Genomic DNA, 13,003 nt, shown 5'->3' with positions numbered 1-13,003 from the left:
TTTCCTGTTTGAATTTGAAAGGGCTCCTTCTGCTCCAGCCGGAGAAATAGCATTTTCCTTGAGGATGTTGCCACGCTGCTCGTGGGCGCTGCCATTTCCAGTTCATTACCCTCTAATTAATTGGATTGTCGCAGCACTTTTAGCCTCAGGTTAAAAAAATATTAGATGAGGAAGGGAAGCAAATCATCACCGAGACCCCCCCCTTAATCCCTTCAACAAATTTTAATGAAATTAAGGGGAAAAACCTGAACGAATGCGGAGGAATCTGGCGATTACGGCAGCAGAGCGAGATTTTCCAAGTGATTCATTAACCTGGCTGTTATTTCACACCAAATCTACCTGATATGTACAATTGGCTGGTGCTTAATTAACCCTTAATTAATTTCTAAAGCGTTTAGGGTTGGGGGAGACAGCAGGGGGTTTTTTGCCCCCTTTTTTGCCTCTCCGGGCTGGTGTTCCCCCAGGTTCCCTCTCCGGTTCCCCCAGCCCGGAGAGGCAAAAAAAGGGGCAAAAAAAAAAGGGAGTTTTACGTCCCTCAAAAGTAGTTTGATTTCTCAGAACGTTGTAACGGCAGGGAATTTTATTATATCAGTGGGAAAAACTGAAGGCAAAACCAGTTTTGGGGGTCAGAAACGCGATCCCGTCCCTGCAGAGAGCCCGAAATACCAGCAGGGAATTCCAAGAAGATTTGGATGAAGAGTTTGAGGTTGAAAACATGGGGAAAGGAGGGAAGCAGGAGCTTTGGGAGGCAGCAGGAGGGGAAAGGCTGCTGTTAAGCGGAAGAGAAGATGCAGGATAAAGAGGGAATAAAAATTCCCAGACGTCAGGGTTTCATTCTGAGGAAATATCGTGCTTTTAAAAAAAACAATCCCCGTCCAGCACCAGTTAAGGACACTTTAAATACACAAACCTAAGCCCTGGCGAAACGGCAGCCGCAGTTTCGCTGCCAACGCTTGCCCAGTTAGACTTCGGGGGCAAAAAAGCATTACCCTCGGCGTTACCCTTTTCTCCCGCATCAGAACCTGCTGTTAGAAGAGCCGAAAACTGATTTTTTTTTTTTCAGTTGCATCTGTTGGTTCTGGTACCGGGTGGCGACGCTTTACGCTCGGCGACAGGCATGAAGGGGCAAAACTATTCCCTGCATCGACGTAGGGAAGGAGGAAATGAGGATGTTTTGAACGAGGAGATTATATCTATCCACAGCCCTGGGGACCTGTGATTTAACTCGGGGGGGGAAGCTCAGGTGCCGGGGTGAGCTCCCTAAAGGCAGCCTGAAGCCTCCCCGGGCAGAGGGACAGCCCTGATGTGGCTTGTCACCAGGTTGGCAGCAAATCACCTGCATAAAGGGCGCACATCAGCTTTTTCCTCCAATTTTCAGGTTTAATCTCGATTTCCATGAGATTTTCATCTTATTTCTATGTCCTTTCCGTATATGTTTGCAGCCGCTTGTGTGTATCTTTCTGCACCGTGTAAACAAGCACTTGGCCTTTAGCGCGGCTCCAGGTGGAGCGGGTTTGAGGGCAATTGGGGGATAAAAGGGCAGGCTTTTCCCAGGAGGGGGTTGATGAATTGCAGGTCTATAAAAAAATCAGGCTCAGAGCTTTCCCCAGGGAAGGGAAAGGGTTTTTTTTTTTCTGTGCGGGGAGTGAAGGGCAGTAAGTACCGGGGGTGGGAAAGGTGTGTGGGTTTGTGAGTAGCAATAACTCCTGGAGTTCTCGGATATATCGTAGGGCTGGGGGGTTTCCACTATTCCCAGTGTGGTTTTTTGAGGAGGAAACCAGAAGGAAGCTGCTGGGTCCCAAAACGAGATGATCCTCACTAGGAAAATGTGCTGTTATACCTCAGATATGCTGGCTCTTTCCAGGCTAAAAGTGAAAGGAGGCAATTTTACTCTTTCCAGCTTGTCCTCCCCAAAAGCTAGGGAAAACTGGAAGGTTTTGGCCACGTGCAAAGGCGTTGCAGAGCGTGTTGTCCGGCAGAGAAGCTGCCTGAGGTGGGGATGCCCCGGTGTCTCCTCAGGGTGAGGGTGCTGGAAGGGGGAGGTGTTTGTCGTGTGGCTGCCAAATGTCAACGAATACGGGTTTTGTGGGTGTGACGTTTGGGAGGCTGAGCTCGTGGGGCATGTAGGGATGGGGGGGGGGGACGGGACGGTTTTAAAGAGGGGAGATTGAGCTGAGATCTGGGGAAGAAACTCTTTACTGTGAGGGTGGTGAGAGCCTGGCCCAGGTTGCCCAGAGAAGCTGTGGCTGCCCCATCCCTGGAGGGGTTCAAGGCCAGGTTGGAGGGGGCTTGGAGCAACCTGGTCTGGTGGGAGGTGTCCCTGCCCAGGGCAGGGGGTGGCACTGGGGGGGCTTTAAAGTCCCTTCCAATCCTGAACCGTTCTGTGACTTTATCTTAGAGAAACAGGTGGTTTCCCTGAGCTGGAGAAAAGAGGTCTTGAATTTGTCTGAGCTCTTCCCTGAGAAGGGGTCCCCGCTGCCACTCACCGACAGTGGGGGGGGGTACGGTATCACCTTCGGGTGGTAAACGCCACCCAGACATGTCACCTCATCATGTGCAGGAGTCTTCCCCCCACCCCCCGATTGAGGTGACAACAGCCCCAGCCACGCTCGGGGGCAGGAAGGAGGGGGTGGGAACCGGGACGGGTCTCGCCCACCCGTGAGCAATGGGCTCTGCCGCGGAGCCCGGCACTTCAGGGGTGTCACGGAGGCTGCTGTAAAAGGTCATATTTTAAACGTTAATGCACTTTTAATCCCTGTTTATTACTCTTGGTGCTCTGCGTGTCCTTATCGCCGTGTGGTTTCTCGAGCTCTGCTGCAGATGGAGGAGTTCTTGAATTCCTTATTTTTTCACGTGATGATTATCCTTGTCCTGCTGGTGCTCTGCGAGGTCCCCATCTTCGTGCCAGGCGGTGGCTCCCCACTCTCCAGACGGGTAACGCTGCCTTTTTGGCCACACTGGGCCTGTTTTGCAGCCCTGGTACTCGCACCCTCTGCCCTGGCATCGCTCCCGGCTCTCAAATAGCCTTGTCGTGACAGTGGGCACACGGACCCCAGGGCAAAGCAAAGGTCCCACGTGGGCAGCTCATGTGGAAATGGTGTTTCTCGGGTATTTCTGCGGTGGGTGCTCAGCGATGGTGGGCAACACCATTTCCTGAGCGTGCAGGCAGCCTGGGGAGCAAAAGAAGCATCTAAGGAAAACACCTGTGCCACTCTAGCTTTATTTTTAGAAATAACCACAAAGGTGTGAAGGGGGGGGAGGATGTTTCTGTGTCAGCACCAGAAGAGTACCCAGGAAGGGATCTTCTGCCTCCTGAGAGGCTGCTGGAGGTGCAGGGGGTGAGGGTGAGCTCATCTGCTGCAGCTCCAAACTCCGTTTCTGAAGGACCTTTTTAAGGTGGGCGTTGGTGGCTGTGGCCAGCTGCAGAGATCTGCCCCGAAATCCCAGCTCTTCTCCCCAAAGCTGACCCACAGGGATGTCCTCCCATGGCCAAGAGGAGCCGCTGGAGCAGAGAAAGGCTTCTGGAAGCGCACGAGGACTTGTGCAACACGAGTGTTAGGTCCACCAGCCCAAAACGGGCCGGAGGCAATGGATGCTGCCGAGCGCTGTGCCCAGGGCTGGGATGTCGTGAGGCTTTTGCAGAGCAAATTTTGTGGTGCCCCTCATGAGGTTTGGGGGTGGGAGAGGAGACACCTGGAGATACCACAGCCAGAGCTGGCCCTGGGCTGAGGGAGAAGGAGAGAACGTGACAGAGCATGGCTGGAGGGGACCAGTTGCGCGTGGAGGGGACTGGGATGGGTGTCCTGGCCGTGGCAGCAGATTAGAGGGTGTCTTGGGAAGGAGAGCTGCCTTGGGGAAAGAGGCAAAAACATCAGGTAAAATGCCAGCCTCTGAAATTGTCCTTGGTTCCCAAACCCTTGTAGACTGTCTCTGCCCTCCAGAAACCCCTGCCCTTTCCCTGAGTATCCTTCATCGACCTCCTGAAATATCCCTGCCCCCCCCCCCATCCTGCTCACCCCCCCGCTTGGACACCAGCCCTCCAGCCTCTCCTCTGGAGGCTTCTCATGTACCCTCATCCCTCCAGCACCCCCCGGGCTGGCTGCACCCCACCACCCCAGTCCCGGGGTGTCATGACAGTGGGTACCATCCCTTAGGGCTGAAGAGGGATCTCAGAGGCACCGAGGTGCAGCTGGACTTCACCAGGACGGGCTTAAATGGTTAAAAGTCGAGAGCCCGGAGCCACTGAGCTCCTGCTCCAGACCTGTCTTCATGCAAATTTTGAGGTGAGCGCAGATGCTGGGCTTCCTGCGCTGGTGCCTCCACTGCCCCTCCGAGGCGAGCAGGACATGGGGTCTCTGGGGGGACGCTGCGTCCTCTGCTCCGTCCTGCTGCTGGTCGGTGATTCTGGGGGCGGGGGGGGGGGGAAGGCAGAAAGCCAGCGGGGGGATGTAAAAGCCGGGGCTGGGGTAACGCTGAGCTGCTGCGACAAGGGGAAGGAGCTGATGGTGACCATGGAGTGCTCTCCTGAACCACAGAAGGGTAGAAATTTGGGGGGGGGGAATGGTAACAATATGGTTTATATACTGCCTGCCGAGCATCAGTGGTCCCCCCCTGCTGAGAGAGCAGTGTCCTGCGGGACCCAGCGCAGCCGTTGGCCCTGCTCCTGCTCGCTGCTGCTGGGGCTTTGTCAGCGCTGTGTGATTTACCACCGGTGGTCTCTGGACGCCCCGTGAGGGGAGATAAGGGCAGGGCGGCTGTAACTTCAGAGGATCCCTTCTGCTTTCATCCGTCTGCTGATAACGTACGCGTGAAGAGGCTTTCTCTGGGTCACGATGTGGGTTGGAAATCACAAACTCAGCCCTGGGAGGGCGATCACAACCCCTGGCTGTGCCCCTGCCCGCAGGGGGAGAAAAATTATCTCCCGGGATGATCGACTGAGTGTTTCCCAGCCCAGGCAGCTCCTGCCAGCCCCGGGGAGGCAGAGTCCATCACTGCCAGAGCTCGGGTCCTCATAAATCAGCCCAAAAATACAGATGTGGCATCTGTGTGTGTTGCTGAGATGCCTGCCAGGGCTGGGGAGGGGAAGGGGCAGCCCCCGCTCTCACCCCGGGGCGGTGGGGGGGACGCTGGCGCTGATCTGCCCTTGCCCCTCCTCGGCAGGGGGAAACCTGGCTGTCCTGGTCCAAATCCACCAGGATTCGGTCAATGGCACCGTGGGGCAGTCCGTGCTCCTGCCCATCTCCTACACGTTTGATGGTGCCTCTTGCTTCCCACTGCCCATTCGCTGGATGTTCGGTGACTCCCGGGACATGATCATCGCCTGCGCAGTGCAGAACTGCTCCCTGGATGCCGGGGGGGCTCCCAGCAACTGCTCTGCAGCATATTTCTCCCAGCCAGCATACCATGGCCGTGCTGAGGTCTTCCCTGCTAACGGGTCCCTGCTGCTGCGGGACCTGAAGCTCAGTGACAGCGGGGCTTACCATGTCGCCTTCAAACAGTCAACCCCAACCCGGCTCATCACCCTGGCCGTGCGCGACCAGCGTTTCCCCCCTGAGCATCCAGGCGAGGGTAAGTGTAAGGTCCAACGTGGTCTGGGAGGGTCTGGCAGGCGTTGAGGACCCTCAGCTGCTCTGCTCTGCTCTGCTCAGGGATGGTGTTGTACCCCTACGGGGATGGCGTTGCACCCATAGGAGATGTCCTGTGTGCCCCTGGGGGAGGTAAGAACCCCGGGAGACGCAGAGCGGGAGGGAAGGTGGGGTGTGCATTGGGGTCTGGGAGCAGGATTCATCCCCACGTCGGGCAGCGGCCGATGTCGGCCCTGGGCATCACACAGGAGGAAAGCTCCGCAGCAAAGCGTGTCCAAGAGCGTGGCCGTCTCTCCTCCCACAGGCCCCGAGAGTGGAGCAGGAGGAGGAGGAGGAGGAGGGACTGCCCCTCGCATCCCCTGCTACATCTTCGGAGGCTGCTACTGCTTCATCCTGCTCGTCCTGCAGCTGCTCCTCCACCTCCCATGGCTCATGGTGAGCGCACACCTCTGCGGGTGAGGTGACCGGGGCTCTGGCATCCCATGGGAAGGGCAGAAACCCCGGGGATGGAGCTGGTTCCTCCGCAGGGGCTGGGGGCAGCCCAGCTCCATGCCACGGAGGGGACTTACCTTTGGTGAGGCTGCTCCCAGGGGCAGACCCGTCATGAGGCCACCGGAGAGACACAGCGGGAGCTGTAGGATGAGGGATGTGCTCAGCACCGCTCTCCCACAGCTGCGGTCTGACATTTTGGGGTAACTTCTGCTTTGTGCCCACAGCCCAGCTCCTGGCAGGCGTCAGACACCATGTCCTGCTCGGTCCTGTACACTGAGTGCTGTCAGAGACGGCCGCAGCCTGGAGCAGCTCCGTCACGGGGGTGATGCCGCTTCCCGAAGCCTTTGGGCGCTGCTGAAGAGCAGCCGGGGGATGGGGGGGAGCAGCGGGAGGTGGGACCCCAAGTAGGAGTTCATTACAGCAATGTCTGTGCCCATGAAATGCACTGAGCTCTTTCCTGAGCCTCGTTTGCCCGGTGTCTCCCGCTCCGGTCCTTCCCTGGCTGCTGGAGCGTCCCGGGGCTGGTGAACGCAGAGGCTGTCCTGCTGCAGAGGGACCCTGTGTTGCCCGGTGCCACCTCCCGTCACTCGGCACTGGCAAATGTGTCCGGGAGGTGCCTGCTGATGAGGCAGAGGGTTCCCCAGTATAAAATGGTCTCCCAGTGGCCCCACTCAACTGGCTTCACTTTTCCCCCAGGCAGTGGCAGCCCTTCTGACCTCCCCATGGGGACGTGGTAGAGGGTTCCCTGTCCCTGCCCTCTGTCCCCCCAGGGGTCGGGGTCTCTCCCCAGCTCTGCCCACCCTGGCACGGCCCCCGAGGTCCAGTCGTGGTGTGGACACCTCCCCAGCAGCACTTTGTGTCCCTTCTCCACCCTGGGGGAGGGCAAGGTGACCTGTTTGTTGTCAGCCACACACCCCTTCCTCCAGTGCAGCCCCTCTCCCTGCACCCAGACCCCCCTCTCCCCATTCCCTGCCTCCTCCCCAGCCATACAAACGCCCTTCCTCCCACAGCCTGCTGCCCCCAGGACCCGGGGCTGTGTCTGCACCATCACTTTGGGCCGTTCCAGCAGCCAAGCCCGAGGGGAGATCATTTCCCCAAAGCTTCTGGCGAGCCCAAGGTGGCCGAGGCCCCTCAGCACAAGGTGGCCAGGGACCAGGGGCTGCTTCTGCTGGGGATTTGCTGATGGTTCCCTGCAGGTGGAAGAGTGGGGACCCCTGGGCTGGGAACCCCACTTGGGTTCCACTTGTGTGACCAGGGAAGAGGAGGTGGCCTCACACACCTCTGGCCATGGCGGGGGAGCCAAGAGGGCTGTGGAGGTTGGTAGCCCAGTCCCCACTGCAGCCCTGGCTCCCCCAGCGCTGACTCATGTCTCCCTGTGGTGGCCACCAAGCCGTGATGGCTTGGCTCAGTGACAGCCAAGATGGAGTTCGAATAGCCAGATGGGGCTGCGCTTCTGCTCCGGCTGCCTGTGGGAGGGGGAGGCTGCGTGTGAGGGGGTCCAGACCCACCACCCCGCTCCCCTCCTGGCTAAGGGGGCACCGGCCATCGTTAATGGGGGAGGAGGAGGTGTGGAGAAGGGCAGCCCTGAGGAGCTGGCAGGGGGGCTTTGGGGGCTGGTGGCTCCTGGGGATCGAGCTGTCCCCTTGCTCCCATGTTGGCAGCTTGCTGTCCCCCTTCCTGAGGTTGGGTCCCCGCGTCCCCAGCGGCAGCAGGTCCCTTGCACAAGCGCTGCCACCTCAGGGCTTCCCCTGGCCTTGCTTGGGGAGAAGCTCTGTCCTCTCTGCAGCCACGGAGCCTCTTTCCTCTCTGCCTGCTGGGACCTGCCTGCAGCCTTGCCTCCCTGAGCCCTGCCTGCAAACTGCATCTCTGCCTGCAGCCTTGCCTGAGCCCTGCCTGCAGCCCTGCCTGCCGGGTCTTTGCCTGCAGAACTGTATTCCTGCCTGCCTGCAGCCCTGCCTGCAAAACTCCCCACTTGCCCGCAGCCCTGCCTGAAGCCCCCCTGCGCCCTGCCTGCCCCGCTGCCTGCCCAGGGACGGCCCGGGCAGCTCCCAGTCCCGCACCGGACCTGCTGCCTGGGGGTTTCCACCACCGCCTGCAGCTTCGCGATCCCTTTCCCTCGGGCGAGCGGCAGGGCGAGCAGGGCAGGGGACAGGAGCCGGCTCTTCCCTGGGGATCCCGGGGGCCAAACCGGGCCGGTCCCCGGCCGGGACCCCCCTCCTCTTCCCCGCGGGCTGCCGCCGCCGAGCACAGGAAGAAAGCCCGGGGCTCGCAGGGCTGGCGAACGAGCCCCGCGGCGCGCAGGGGGAGTGAGGAAGAGTCACCGACTTCCTCCCCCGCCGAGGCGAGGGCTCGGCGATGCTCGGTGGCCGCCTCGGGGCAGAGCCCGGCGGGTCCGACGCCGCGCCGGAGGCGGGGTGACCGCCCGACGGCCCGACCGAGCCCGGCTCCCGCCGCAGTTCCTCCGCCGAGGCCGGGGCTGTCCCCGGCGCCGGGAGGAGATGTCCCCCGGCCGCCGCCGCTGGAGCCTGGGCTCCCTCCTGCTGCTCCTCGGTGAGTCTGGGCCGAGCCGGGGGGGTCCCTGGGGATGGAGAGCATCGCCCGGTGGAGGGGTACCGGGCGGGGTGATGCTGCTGCGGCTCCTTGCCTGTGTGGCAGTGACACCTCAGCGGTGACCCCCGGGACCCTCGTCCCCACGGCGTGTGCCATCGGGGGCCTGCGCTGGCGTCGGTCCCGGGCAGGGTGGCGGTGGCCGGGGCTGCTCCATCCACCCCCCGGTAGGTGAAGAGCAGGAGGGGCTGTGCCTTTGCCTCCCCCGTTCCCGTGGGGCAGGAGGACCAGGAGCTGCTTCTCCTCTGGACGGGCAGAGGGGCAAAGCTGGCTCTGAATCAGCGCCGGGCACTGAAATGCTGAGGGACAAGTGACACTGAAGATGTTGGGGGTTTGGAGCCATCTCTCAGCCCCTCCTTGGGCTCTGGGGCAGGCTCAGCCCAGGCAGCTCCTGCCACCCCCGGGGAGGCAGAGCCCGTCACTGCCAGAGCTCGGGTCCCCATAAATCAGCCCAAAAATACAGAAATGGCATCTGTGTGTGTTGCTGAGATGCCTGCCAGGGCTGGGGAGGGGAAGGGGCAGCCCCCGCTCTCACCCCGGGGCGGTGGGGGGGACGCTGGCGCTGATCTGCCCTTGCCCCTCCTCGGCAGGGGGAAACCTGGCTGTCCTGATCCAAATCCACCAGGATTCGGTCAATGGCACCGTGGGGCAGTCCGTGCTCCTGCCCGTCTCCTACAAGTTTGATGGTGCCTCTTGCTTCCCACTGTCCATTCGCTGGATGTTCGGTGACTCCCGGGACGTGATCATCGCCTGCGCAGTGCAGAACTGCTCCCTGGATGCCGGGGGGGCTCCCAGCAACTGCTCTGCAGCATATTTCTCCCAGCCAGCATACCATGGCCGTGCTGAGGTCTTCCCTGCTAACGGGTCCCTGCTGCTGCGGGACCTGAAGCTCAATGACAGCGGGGCTTACCATGTCGCCTTCAAACAGTCAACCCCAACCCGGCTCATCACCCTGGCCGTGCACGACCAGCATTCCTCGCCCGATCCTACCAGTCCAAGTAAGTATGACTGTGCTCAGCTCAGACGTCTCCTGCGCTTCCCAGGCCACATGTGATGGAAGGAGCAGGCACTGGCAGAGTGTTTGTCCATCCTCTTGAAGGGACAGGCTGCTGCGGGGAAGGGAGGATTTCCAGGGATGTCTTCTATCCTGCTGTAGGTCTTTTCTCCTTACAGCAGGAAACCCATCCTGCCCTGCACGGCCAGCTCTATCAGAGCTTATGGGCTTCCTGTGCAGCTGCTTGTCTCTACACCAGAAATTCGGCTTTTCTGCCAGCCTCGCATGAAGGGCTACAGGGGAGAGAGATGGGCTGGGAAACCTCAGCACGGGGTTTGGGTCCTGTGCTGGAGGAAATCAGTATCCACTGGGGAGAGCAGGGAACTTGGGGATACATCTCTGGCTTCATGGGCTGAGGAAAATACACCGAATTATTGCTATTTACGCCTGTGCAAGATGCGCATGTGATGGGGCAGTGGGTTAAGCCAACAGCCTCGGTCTCTCGGGCAGGATGGGCTCCTTCTTTAACCTGCCGGGGTGTTTATTCCCCCCACCACGCAGACCCGATGCCGTGCCTCACACCCCGGCTCTTCCCGAGCTTGTCTCTTGCCGTTCCCTGCCCTGGTTTATCGCTCTCTGCAGGGAATGCAGAGGGGTTGAAGTCCTAACTTGGCATTCGGTGAACTCCCAGTTCCCTCCCTGGGTTTTGCCGCCTCCGCTGGATCTCTGCCACCTCTCAAGGCACCTAACGGGGGTGTCAGAGCTCCGCAGCCCCCGCGGCACGGTGGGTGCAGGCAGTCGGCGCAGGAAAGGAAACTCATTAAGACTCGAGCTGGAGCTGTGGGTGGGCTTTTTGCAGCGCAGCGTTTCCTTCCACCTGCCTGTCCGCAGCGCTGCCCCTCGGCTGGTCCCAGCAGAGCGCTGCAACCGGCAGGAGCGCTCCAGAGAATGCGGTGAAACCGCCGCAGTGACTCCTTTAGAAAACACTTACACCCCCTGCTTTCTTTCAAGCAGCAAACAGCAAGGATCAAGAGCACACCCGTTACTGGACAACTGGAGTTTCTTCTTCAGTCGCCCTTCTTGTGCTGCTCCTGCTCTTCTGCTGCCTACGGCACTGGGGTGAGTGGGTCTGCTCCTGCTTTTCCCTCCCCGTCTGCGTCCCCCAGCTCGCCCAGGCACGTTCTTGGGCGCTAAAGGCAGTGGAGGGCTCAGGAGCTGCCTGGGTTCTGCTTTTCACACCGAGATGGTTCCTTCTGTAAGAGAACCTCCCAAACGTGCCACCTCCTTCCAGCCACAAGAGCTGCTGAACACGTTGCAGGTTGGTAACGCGCTTAACGAGGCAGAAGCACAGCACGGGTCTGTCACAATGGTTTTTCTGGAGAACTCATAGCTTTTGGTGCTGAGTCCAGAATCAAGGTAGTCTGTAAAAGAGGTCATGGACTCCGAAATGCATCCTCTACCTGTGGCTATGGCTCTTCTGTTGTAGTTATTTTAAACCCCCCTCAGGAGATACCCTGAGGTCTTTTCACTTTAAAATAAGGCAACAAGGTGCTTATCTCCACGGCTTCCACCAGCGATGCCTTCAAAACCTTCATCCCTGAGGATGCCTTTGTCAGGAAACAAACTCCTGTCTTTCCAATGGGGAGGTTTCACTCACACTTGAAGATTTCTGCAACTACTTTCTCCACCTTAAAGGCCAAACCCACCCTACCCCACCCCACCCCACCCCCAGGTGAAAGTGCCCATGGAGTAATCCCAGCTCTCCAGCCATGGGAGAGAGGAAGGTACAGACCCTCAGTGTCTCTGTCGGATAATAAAACTATAATAAAACTCTCTTTTTTCTGAGGAGCAGCTCAGCAGAAGAGGAGAATCATCAAACAGCAGCAGGTACGGGGGCAGATCTGGAAGCTCTCAGGCACAGGCAGTTGGGTAATGGCAACCTTGGGTAAGATGTACTGAGATGCCAGAATCGGGGGTTGGATATAAAATTAGGAAGTTAAGTCATTATTGTAAGGGAAGTGCCTGCCCTTTGCCCAGCTGGACACTTCTCCTCCACCTCTTTCCCTCTCAGACCCCAAACCAACTTTCACGGCAGCTTTGGCCAGCAGCAGCAGCGAGGAAAATGCAGAATGGTTAAATGCAGAGAAATGTTCAGATAATTCTCTCTCCCCACTTCCCGGTCTCATGAACTGATGTTAAAGCACTTCTTCAGGGATCGGTGGGGGCAACTGAGGGACTCGTCAGGGTTTTGCCTGTGAAAGGTAACTAAAGCAGAGGGAAAAAGGCACAGAAACCCAAGCAGGTGGGGTTTTGAGCCACCTGGTCTAGTGGGAGGAGTCCCTGCTCAGGGCAGGAGGTTGGAACTGGATGATCTTTAAGGTCCCTTACATCCCAAACCAGTCTATGATTCTGTGAGTAGGACACATGAGAGCAGGATGGCTCAAGCCATCTCTCTGCCCACCATGTAGTGCTGGGGACGGTGACTCCGTGGGGGTGGCAGTGTCCCAGAAGAACTGGAGTGCTCCAATGAGCACGTCTTGCAGATCTTACCAGCCTGCAGTTGTTTCCACACAAAGAGAGCAAAGAGGGGTTTGTGATTATCTTTTTCTGGTGAAAATAGCCAAGGTTGATGGCGGGTTCCCCACCCTGTGCTCTCTGGTCTGGAAACCATGACAGAACTTCAGCCATGGTTTTCATCCCTGTTTCCAGTATCCATCAAGCTCTCCCATCTGCTCTCCGGGCCGTGTCTGTTTGGTCTGAGAGGTCCTTGGGCAACGTAGATGTCACCCTCTGGTGTACCTGGTGGGCTGAGCCATCCATGGGTGGGGGGAGCTGGGCCCAACGTTCCCCCACCGATACCATGGGTAAAACCATCTGGGCTTTAGGTAGATCCTGCCTCTGTCACCTCCTCGTTGGGTGCAGCCAGTCAGTAGCTCTGGATCCCTCCTCATCCCAACAAGAGAAGGTTCTCATCTTTGGTGTTTTCTCTGGTACTTCTCCAGGCCTCAGGCGTGGAGGAGCCCTGCATGGAAAGCACTATGGCGGGGGACGTGGAGACCATTTATGCCAGAATCGGAGACAGCTTTGAACAGCCACAGCTCAGACCAACACCAGAGGTTGTGTACACATCCATAACCCCCCCCGAGCCACCAGGACTGGACACGGGGCTCTACCATGTCGTGGTTTGACTGTGGGAGCTGCCTCAAAGGGGAGCTTTGCAGAAGGTAGTCGTGCCTCAAAGCGAAGAGGATGTTTTTGTGGCTGATGCCCTCGGTGCTGCCCCTTCTGAGCCTGGGCTGAGGGGGATTTGGAGCAACAGAGCACA

This window comes from Numenius arquata, chromosome 5 (genome assembly GCF_964106895.1).
Source record: "Numenius arquata chromosome 5, bNumArq3.hap1.1, whole genome shotgun sequence".
NCBI classification, from domain to species: Eukaryota; Metazoa; Chordata; class Aves; order Charadriiformes; family Scolopacidae; genus Numenius; species Numenius arquata.
Note: the sequence above shows the minus strand (reverse complement) of the source record.